The sequence below is a fragment of the Ictidomys tridecemlineatus genome, chromosome 15 (genome assembly GCF_052094955.1).
Source record: "Ictidomys tridecemlineatus isolate mIctTri1 chromosome 15, mIctTri1.hap1, whole genome shotgun sequence".
Taxonomy (NCBI): Eukaryota; Metazoa; Chordata; class Mammalia; order Rodentia; family Sciuridae; genus Ictidomys; species Ictidomys tridecemlineatus.
Window position 1 is genome coordinate 31,343,810 of NC_135491.1, and position 10,040 is coordinate 31,353,849.

Genomic DNA, 10,040 nt, shown 5'->3' on the forward strand with positions numbered 1-10,040 from the left:
ACATCTTTATTTTATTTTTTTTTTATATGGTGCTGAGGATCGAACCCAGAGCGCGCGCTACTGCTTGAGCCACATCCCCAGCCCAGGTCTGGTTATTTTTAAGAGGCCCAAGTGATCTCTTGGATAGCAGTGATTGAGACCTACTGTCCTGGGACAGCGGCCTTCCTTTTGTTAATAAACTTGCTTACAGAAAAGAGAAAAAAAAAAAAATCACTGAACTCCCACGAACCTTCATCCTGGTTCACCAAGCTTATTTTCCTCACTCAAGAGCAAATTCTAGGTTAGGGAAATCGAGCATGAGAATAGGCTGGGGACTGCTCTGTTGGATGAGGAGAAAATGAGTATATAAAAAGACACCGCAGTTTGAGGATCTACTCACTGTTTTCCTTTCAGGTCACTCCATCTGATGCCCTTTTATCTAGATTCAATAACCACGATATCATCATATAAGTTTACAAAGCCAATTACTGTAAAGATGGAACTTCTGGAAAATGTGCTCAGAGGAGGAAATTATTTTCCCTCCTTCACTCTTCCTACCTACCATTCTCATTTTGTTCCTTTTCTCCAGAGAAAAGACAGTTATCGTTTTCACTGGTTGCAAAGAGACCCCATTAATGTGTGTCTGAGTTCTACTTACACTAATTATAAGAAGAAAGTTGTCATTTAAGAAGCCAAGATTCTGATGAGGAAGTGAAAATAACTAACCTGCATATTAACCATAAACCACCTCTATTTGCCGGATTAAATGCCAAGGAAAAGATACATCTGCTGCCGGGTTTCTAATCTGCTTTGATTTACTAGACTTCTTCTGCCTGCTAACCTTCCTGTTTTATTTTGTTTAATGTTATTTTATTTACCATTCAATAGGCTCAAGAAAGGTTTAGGGTTATCACCAGTATGGAAAACTATTATATTCATTCAAAGTAACCATCCCTTGATTTTTTTGTAGGGTGGTATGGGGTAGGGGAATATTGAACTCAGGGTCACTCGACCAATGAGCCACATCCCCCAGCCCTATTTTGTATTTTATTTAGAGACAGGGTCTCACCAAGTTGCTTAGCACTTTATTTTTGCTGAGGCTGGCTTTGAACTCATGATCCTCCTGCCTCAGCCTCCCGAGCAACTGGGATTACAAGTGTGCACCACCGCACCCGGCCATCCCTTGATGTTGAAGGCAATGCTGGACTCTGCCAGGAGGCTCCTTGCCCCCCACCAGCCTCACTCAACCTAATGCACCAATGTTTATATTACTTATTACTTAAAGTTTAGAGGGCTCCCCAGATGCTGCTCTTTCTCCAAGCTCTTGTATGCTCAGTTGTTCCATTGCAAAAGTTTTATTGCATCTATAGCTTTGCTCTTTCCCTCTTCTCTTGTGTTTGTAAACTGCATCCATCCATTATATAAAATCCTCATTTTTTAAATCATATTTTCATCTTCACAGTCATTCTGAAGTAAAGTAGCATTAACAACATGAAAGAAACTACAATTCCCTCTCTCTAAGGTTACATCTAAATCAGTGAATGCACAATTCCATTGCAGAATTTTTTTTTTTTAGAGCTTTGGCATGTGACCACATGTTAATAGTCTTCCCTGATGGATTCATAATATTTTGATAAAATCCCAAAGCACAGAATTCATTACCCAGTATGGTATGCTACAGACACCCTCAGCTGGTCTTTGACCCCACCATGCCATTAAATAGGGATTGAGTTGAAATCCTTACAGGGACCAGAAGGGAAGAATAACATGGCAATGGCTGGCACTTGTTGCCATGAAAAGACAAGGGGCAGGTGGTGCCAGGTTTTCTGCAATCTCAAGAGAAACTTAATCCAGATCTATTGGATCAGTAACCCTACTTTTAAAATATACCTAATCATCTTTGCTCTCTCTCTTAAATCCATAAGCTAAATTGGTCATTTTTTTTTCCTGGCTCTACTCAACCCATGAACTTTCACTTGTGACTCCTGCTTACCCCTCATTTTTCCCCTTTTGATTTGTTCAGGATTGGCAGTGACCACATCACTGACTCAAAACTCAGCACTGTGTCCCAGGAGCACCAAAAGGATGAGTTATCTTCTCTTGAACCCAACTACCCCCAGTACCAATTTTGATTATTGTCCCCTTCTTTAATGTTGTTTCTCAAATATCATTCTGACACCGTGTACATGTCATTGAATGGCAAATATTTATGTAGCTGTTTCTTTCCTATTAGTTAGAGAAAGCTAAACTGCCTCTTTCTCATCTTCCTACCCCAATGTCTAGTCTAAAATGGACACTCAATTATCAATGAAAAGATCTGTACCATAGCTTCCAAAAAGAGGAAGTACAATGATTTAGAGAAGCAAATAAATGACCATGACAGTGAGTATATACATGCACGCTTAGGATACACACCACCTCTAACTGGACCATCATTACCACAACAAATACTATGGTTGACCCAGGGAAGGGAAGGCCAAGATTATTTATAAACAATAATGATGAATGTGGCCGAGGAACAGAAGCAATAAGCAATGATCTGGAGATGGAGGTGCCCTAGGTTCTTGAGCCACATCTCCTCCTCCCTCTGAGCTTCCATAATGGATCCTCATCTCTTTAGGCTGCCCCGACCCCAGTCAGAGTGGTATGAACAGGTCCCACCCTCCATGCCTCTGTTTACTTCCTTAAACTGGACACCTGGTCCTTCCTCATATTCTATTTGTCCTTTGTGGCAGCTCAAACTCCTGCTTACTCAGGGAATTTCCCTGAATGCTTCGGCCCCGGAGGATCTCTTCCTCCTCCAGATTTTTGTGGTGTCTATAATCTAGTCCTTCCACTTTGCCATCTTATTACATTCATTCTTTTCTGCCTTAATGTGTGGTTGCATCCCCAAGAAATTATCATTATGAAAAATACTGTGTGAAAAAATTGTTGTTTTGATGGAGAAAATAGGAATTAGGGGATAGAGAGCTTCGGATTCACAGTAACAAAGTGATACTTTCCTGCATTAATTTAAGAACAAATGCTTGTGCTTAGCTATAAAATGTAAATATCACAGAACAAATCCAGTATGGAAGAAGTTTAACTTCTGCTCAAACAAAGGACTTTGTCTCTTTTTAATGTTTTTATTAATGCATTATAATTTTACATACTCATAAATGCATATAACATAGTTTGTACATTCTCAATCCCCAGTACTTCCCTTTTTCCCTCTTCTCCTCTCTTCCCTGATCCTCTATTTATTTTTTAATTAGTGCATTATAGTAATAAATGAAATTGGAATGAATTTTATATTAATACATATACATACCACAATTTGGTTACTTTCATTCCCCAGTTCTTTCCCTTTTTACCTACCCTCTTGTCTTCCCTCACCCTAAACAGACATTTCTCAAATGAAGAAATAGACATGGCCAAGAAATATATGAATGTTCAACATCCCTAGCAATCAAGGAAATGCAAATCAAAACTACACTGATATTTTATGTCACCCAAGATGGAATGACAGTCATCAACCATACAAATAATAATAATTGCTGGCAAGGATGTGGGTAAAAGGTACACTCATACATTATTGGTGAGGCTGAAAATGAATACAACCACTTTGTAAAGCAATATGGAGATTCCTCAAAAGACTAGGAACAGTTAGGTACAGTGGCACATACCTGTAATCCCAGAGGCTCAGGAGGCTGAGGCAGGAGGGTCTCAAGTTCAAAGACAGCTTCAGCAACTTAGTGAAGCCCCCAAGCAACTCAGTGAAACCCCTGTCTCTAAATAAAAAATACAAAAAGGGTGGCGCAGTGGTTACGTGCCCCTGGGTTCAATCCCTGGTTAAAAAATAAATCAAGCAACAAATCATCATATGACCTAGCTATCTTACTCTCTGATATTTATCCAAAAGAACTAAGATCAGCATGCTATAGTGATACATGCATACCAACATTTATAGGAGCACAGACCACAGTAGCCAAGTTATAGAACCAGCCTAGGTGCCCCTTCAATAGATGAATGGGTAAAGAAAATGTGATACACATACAAGCACAATGGAATTTCACTCAGCCATAAAGAAGAATGAAATTACATTTGCTGGTAAATGTATGTAACTGGAGAACATGCTAAGTAAAATAAGCCAGATTCAGAAAGTCAAGAGTTAAAGAATTTCTCTCATATGTGGAAGCTAGAGAGAAAAAAAGAAAAAAATGTTGATCTCATGAAAATAGAAGAGGATTAGGAAAATAGATTATTTTGTCTCTTTATCATACATACTCTGAATACTTATTCATTTATGTAGCAAATATGTATTGAGCAGCTACTGTGTGCCAGGCATTGATATAGATGCAGGGAATACAGCAATTTAGATCCCTGCTCTCACCAAATTGGCATTACACCAGGACAAGTAAACATATTCAACAGCTGTTTTCCATGAGGAAAAGCCTGCAGTCAGGCTAGAAAACGCCTGGACACAGGAGTAAGGAAACAAGCCTGGTGGGAAGGTAATGCCTAGTGCCACTCAAAAAAAGTTTCCATCTCAAGTACAACAGCATTTTGTTTCACTAGTTCCAGACTCTTCTGGTTCTCTAACTTTATTTTAACATTTTAACTCAAGTGTAATATACAGGAGAGTGCATGACCGTAACTGTACAGCCCAATGAATTCCTTCAAGAGAACACACTCATGTATCACCCAGACCTAGAAATCAAACATAGCCACCCCCAGAAGTCCTCTTGGTGCCCCTTTTTTTTCTTCTTTTATCAACACAGATTAGTTTTACAAAGGTTTTAAATTTACATAAATGGAATCATAAGCTATTGCTTGGTAGTCCTTGACCAAGTATATTGCAATCTATTCCCCCACTACTGCTATTTCCAGTTTTACACTTTTAAAAATACTGTGATTATGAACATTTTTGTACAAGCCTTTGGAGTACATAGTTATGTATTTCTGTTTACCATATAGGGCACTTGCATGTTCCCCTTTAGTAGATAAAATTAGTTGTACTAACTTCATATTTGCCAACCAGCCTTCTCTACCCTTATACTTTAGGAGATTAAAACCTCTTTATTTGCCACCAAGGAGGTTCTTTGGCTTTCCTCTTCACCTTTTCATTGCCAATTGATTACTCTCAGCCTTTTATCTTTTCCCAAAGCATCAATGGATCTTATCAACTATTATCCATGCCTACTGTCCTTTTTATTATTGTGCTGCCATGTTTCCCAAATACCAACTATTTAATTGACTTCTGAATTCCTTCTGCCACTATACTATCCCGCATAACTAGTAAAAATACTAATAATAGTACCACTAACTTACAACAATGTTATATTCTATCTATCAACAGTGATGTGTCCTCATTGCCACTTAGGCAGAAAGAAATGTCTAACTTCAAAATCTCATCTTAATATCTACTTTTTCCAACTCTTTCTAGTGTTTATTGTTGAAGGTTTGGTTCTTCAGAAAGCATAACCTGAGTGGGAGACCAGTGTACAGGAGGTTTATTAGGCAGCTTTAGGGATCCATACCCATGAAAGAGATGAAGAAGTTGCACAATGAGGTAGTCTCAATAAAGGCCTCAGTCTTTAGGATATAGAATTCTGAAGTTAGAATGCCCAAATGGACATGAGAAAAACAGGATTTTATAATTCATACCCATCAGTCATTGGATAAGTAAGGCTCCAAGACAGAATGTGGACTTGAAGATGGCTGTCTTCCCTGAGACAATTATGAAATGCTGAGGGTGCTGCCTGCAGAGACCTCTCAGCTATTAGGCCACTTTAGCATGTAATATAATTTACCATGTGAGCAGAAGAAACTAGAATAAGTTGACATTTTTATTTCTTCTTCTCCACGCTAAATACTTTTTTTCTTTGTCTTCGCTTATTGCATTGGACTTCTGATATGATAATAAATCCAAATGGGACAACATGTTTGTCTCATTCCTGTTTTCAAGGAGAAAGCTTTCCATATTTTGCCCTTAATAAATACCACATTGCTATACGTATTGTTTGTACATACACTTGATCAGGTATTAATTTTTCTTCTCTTGCTAGTTTTTAAACAATAAATACTGAATTAAACCAGATGTGTATCTGTATCTATTGAGATAATGATACAATCTATTGAGATAATTATCTTTATTCTATTCACATGTTAAATTATAGTAACTTTAAAATGTTAAATCAAACTTAGATTCCTGGGATAAACCTGATTTACTTTGTACATATCTTTTGATATTATTGTTAAAACTTTCGATTAAGACTTTTTATATCTTTTTTGGAGAAATTGATCTGTAAATTTCCTTTCTTAGACTGCTTTGTCAGATTTTTGCTTTCAAGTCATGCTGACTTCATAAAACGAGTCAGTAATTATTCTCTCTGTGTTAGTAAACTTTTTATTTCTGTGATCAAAATACCTGAACAACTTAGAAGGGGAAAAATTTATCTTGGCTCATGGTTTCAGAGGTTTTAGTCCACGGTGAGCAGTTTCCATTGTTCTGGGCCTGAGGCAAGGCAGAACATAATGACACAGGGAAGCTGCTCAGCTCATGGCAGCCAGGAAGCAGACAGAGAAAAAAGAAGGGACCAGGATATGATGTAGTCCTCAAAGGCATGCTCCCAGGGACATGCTTTCTCCAGCCATGCCCCCCCACCCGCCCACATTTTCCACCACCTCCTACCTTTGCTGCACTGGGGACCAAGGCTTCAACACCTGAGACTTTGGGATATTATTTATTCCTTACTGTTTAGATCCATTTACTAATAAACCCATCTGAAGCTGGAACTTCTTTCTGGGAAGATTTTTATTGAGAACTCTTTACTAGATATGAGAGTATTAAAATCTTCTCTTTCTTAAGTAAATGTTAATAATTTCTCTTCTTATAAATTTGTCCATTTCATCTATGTTGTCAAGAGCTTCTACTACTTTCTCATCCTTTAGGAGCCTCCTTGTGCTCTTACTACTTGGTTGTTTTTCTCCTCTTTATGTTGAACTACCTTTGAATTAAAAATTGCTTCAAGTGGCTTAGACTCAATTTTTTGCATTTCCTTTCTCTTCAGGGTCATGGCCCCTGAAAAACATCTACCTTGATACCTCTCTAGTGCCTTCAAAATGATATGTTTGTAAACTTTCTTCAGCTTTTCTAGTCGTTCTTAACAGGAGGATTGGTCTTCTCATTCATTGGTTTGGATCTTGAATATCCCCAAGGGACCCACGTGTTAAAGGCTTGGTCCTCAGTTTGATGCTATTAGAAGGTTGTAGAAACTTTTAAGAGGTGGGACTAGCAGGAGGTTGTATATCACTGGGACCATGCTGGGGAGGAGGTGTATGTGTCTCTCTCTCTGTCTCTCCCTTCCTCCCCGCACCCTCTCCCTTCCACACCTGGGATTTCTTCTATCACATACTCCCACATAGATGAAATGCACCACCACAGACCCAAAGAAATGGGACCAATCATTCATGGATTTACACCTCCAGAACTGTGAGCTAAAATAAACCTGCTTTCAAGTGTTTGATATAGTAATGGATGTGACTAATATATCCATGATGGCTGAAAATGGACATACTCCCCATATTATTAAACTGGATATCTGACTGATAAATTTAAATTGTATTCTATAACAGATCTATCTCCTATTCCAATATTGTTAGAAATATTTGTGCTGTAGGAAAACCATCTGCGTATTTTTTATAGCACTCCAGATGAAATGTGCATTTTGAGATAGGGTCTCACTAAATTGTCTAGGCCGGCCTCAAACTTTTAATCTGCCTGCCTCAGCTTCCTGAGAAGCTAGTATCACAGGCTTGGGTCACCATGCTCAGCTTCATTACCAATTTCTTTATCTCCTTATTAAGATCAGGAAATATTAAGTTTTAGAACAGACCCACGTAAAACAGTGAGACACAATCATAAAATATGTATACTGGCAAAGGAAGGTTTATATGGAGAGATGAAAAACTGCCTGATAAACAAAATTCAACTAAATCATCCACTCTCTCTGTTTAACTATTCTACAGAAAGGTAAAATTTGAAGGATGTAAACTCTTCCCCTTGGTCTGAATATCAGACAACTTCATTGAAAGATTTTAGGGTTTCTGTACTGTTTTGAGGGCCTACAACACCAAGGAACTAGAATTAATCAAAATGACTCACATCAATCAAAGAGACATGAAGTCTTCTGGACCAAACATTTTAGGGGCAACCATACCTTGAGGAATTTAGATGGATACTGGGCTACAGGTAGAAATGGTGGCTATAGCAAAACTTCAACTGCTAGTCTTCTGTTAACCTGATCTCTCTATTTAGAACTCCATTACCCTGTATTTAAACAAAAGCACCCCATTCAAAGCAGGCTATAATTTCAGTCTTTCAGCAAAACAACATCTACCAAAACATGGCTTTTCAAATGTGGTACAATTTATCACCCCCACGGTGCACGACACACAATGACATTTGTCACAGCTTTAATTGGATATTACATGTCGGTAATGACTCATCAGCCCCAGAAGTTATGAAAGATGAGTTCCTTACTACCATACTTCAGAATTTGCTCCAAAAATAAAACGAAAGAAGAGTTGATTTCTCACTCAGGGTAGAAGCTACATTTGGGAGAAACACTAATCCCCATTTTAGAAAAATAATGATGTATTTCGTTTATTGACAGTGAGATGATTGCCTGCAATGTTTCTCATTACTCCTAGATCACAAATGAGTATATCACTGTCAGACACACCGAGGTTAAAACAGAGTGTGTACATTTTAACAAGGTGCAGCCAAATAAATAAATAAATAAATAGAGGAATAAAATTAAATAAAAACTCCATCACAAGGAGAGAATTGTTAATTCCGAGAATTTTTCAGATTCTGTGATCTGATAAGCTCTGCAACCCAGTCATCGCTGAAATTAAATTAGGTTTCAGAAAATGAATATTTCATTTTTTAAGATTCTGTTGCTTAGAGACCTGGAAAACGAAGGCTGGTTTAGCCCAAGACGGGAGAGATGCTATGAAGGGCAGGGTTTTCTACTCCTGGAAACTGGCGGAGAATGCCTAGGAAAAATTACACAAGGGAAGCCAAACAATGATGGGGGTACAAATGGATTCATTATAAATGCCACGGCACCTGTCATTTCTTCCAGTCTGAGGAAGTCTCTCTCCACCCTTCACCCTTGTTACTCAGATTTAAATTGGGCAAAAATATCATGATACCAGAGACCTGATCTACCTTTTGTCTTAACGGACACAAGGAAAATCAAAGGACAGCAAATGTAACGTGGGTGCCAAAGCAAAGGGTGCCTATACTACCAAAGTAGTGATGTATACATGCATAGCTGTGTATTGGGTGGACCCCTCCCCACCTGGCTAAGTGCATTATTTTAATCAGCACCATAAACAATGAATACGCTTACCTTTCACCACGCTGCAGCTACAGTAGTTTAAAGGAGCTTCCTCATTCGTGGGCATGGTGGATGCTAATTATTTTCCAGTCTCTATTACAACAAAACCCCTTGAGCTTTATCTGGGTATGAGATTACTCACCTAAAGATTGCTTTTTCCCAAGCTGGAGGTATAGCTCAGTTGGTAAAGTGCTCGCCTAGCATGTCTAAGGCCCTAGGTTCAATCCCTAACACCACCAAAAAACAACAAAACAAAAAGATCACTTTTCCCAGCTTTCCTTGTAGTTATGTGTGGCATGTGGCTGTTGTGACTCATGAATAAAGGAGAAGCCATCTGTGTAACCTGAAAAATCAGGGGCACTCAACCATTCAGCCCCAGCCCCAGCCCTATTTTGTATTTTATTTAGAGACAGGATCTCACTGAGTTGCTTAGCTCCTCACCATTGCTGAGGCTGGCTTTGAACTCGCAATCCTCCTGTCTCAGCCTCCTGAGAAGCTGGGATTACAGGTATGCTCCACCACATCCAGCTTCAGATTTTTTTATCAAGAGGGTTTTGACCTCTGCCCTCCTTTTCTTTTCCTATGGGCTGGAGTGCAAAGGTAACGGTGTGAACCAGATTTAATTATGTGGACCTGAGCCTAGAGGAAGGCAGAGCAGGAAGACAGAAGTAA

General features: G+C 38.7%; 1 long non-coding RNA gene across 2 annotated transcripts in view; it reads right to left on the reverse strand.

Moving 5' to 3' along the window:
- Nucleotides 1–9,677, reverse strand: part of LOC144370857 (uncharacterized) — an 89,028-nt gene extending 79,351 nt beyond the window's left edge. For both annotated transcript variants that reach the window (XR_013430881.1, XR_013430880.1), the window contains exons 1-2: nucleotides 9,381–9,677; nucleotides 3,645–3,749 (exon numbers count right to left, since the gene is read on the reverse strand). This is a non-coding gene — a long non-coding RNA (uncharacterized LOC144370857). The remainder of the gene's footprint in view (nucleotides 1–3,644; nucleotides 3,750–9,380) is intronic.
- Between the last annotated feature and the right edge of the window lie 363 nt (nucleotides 9,678–10,040).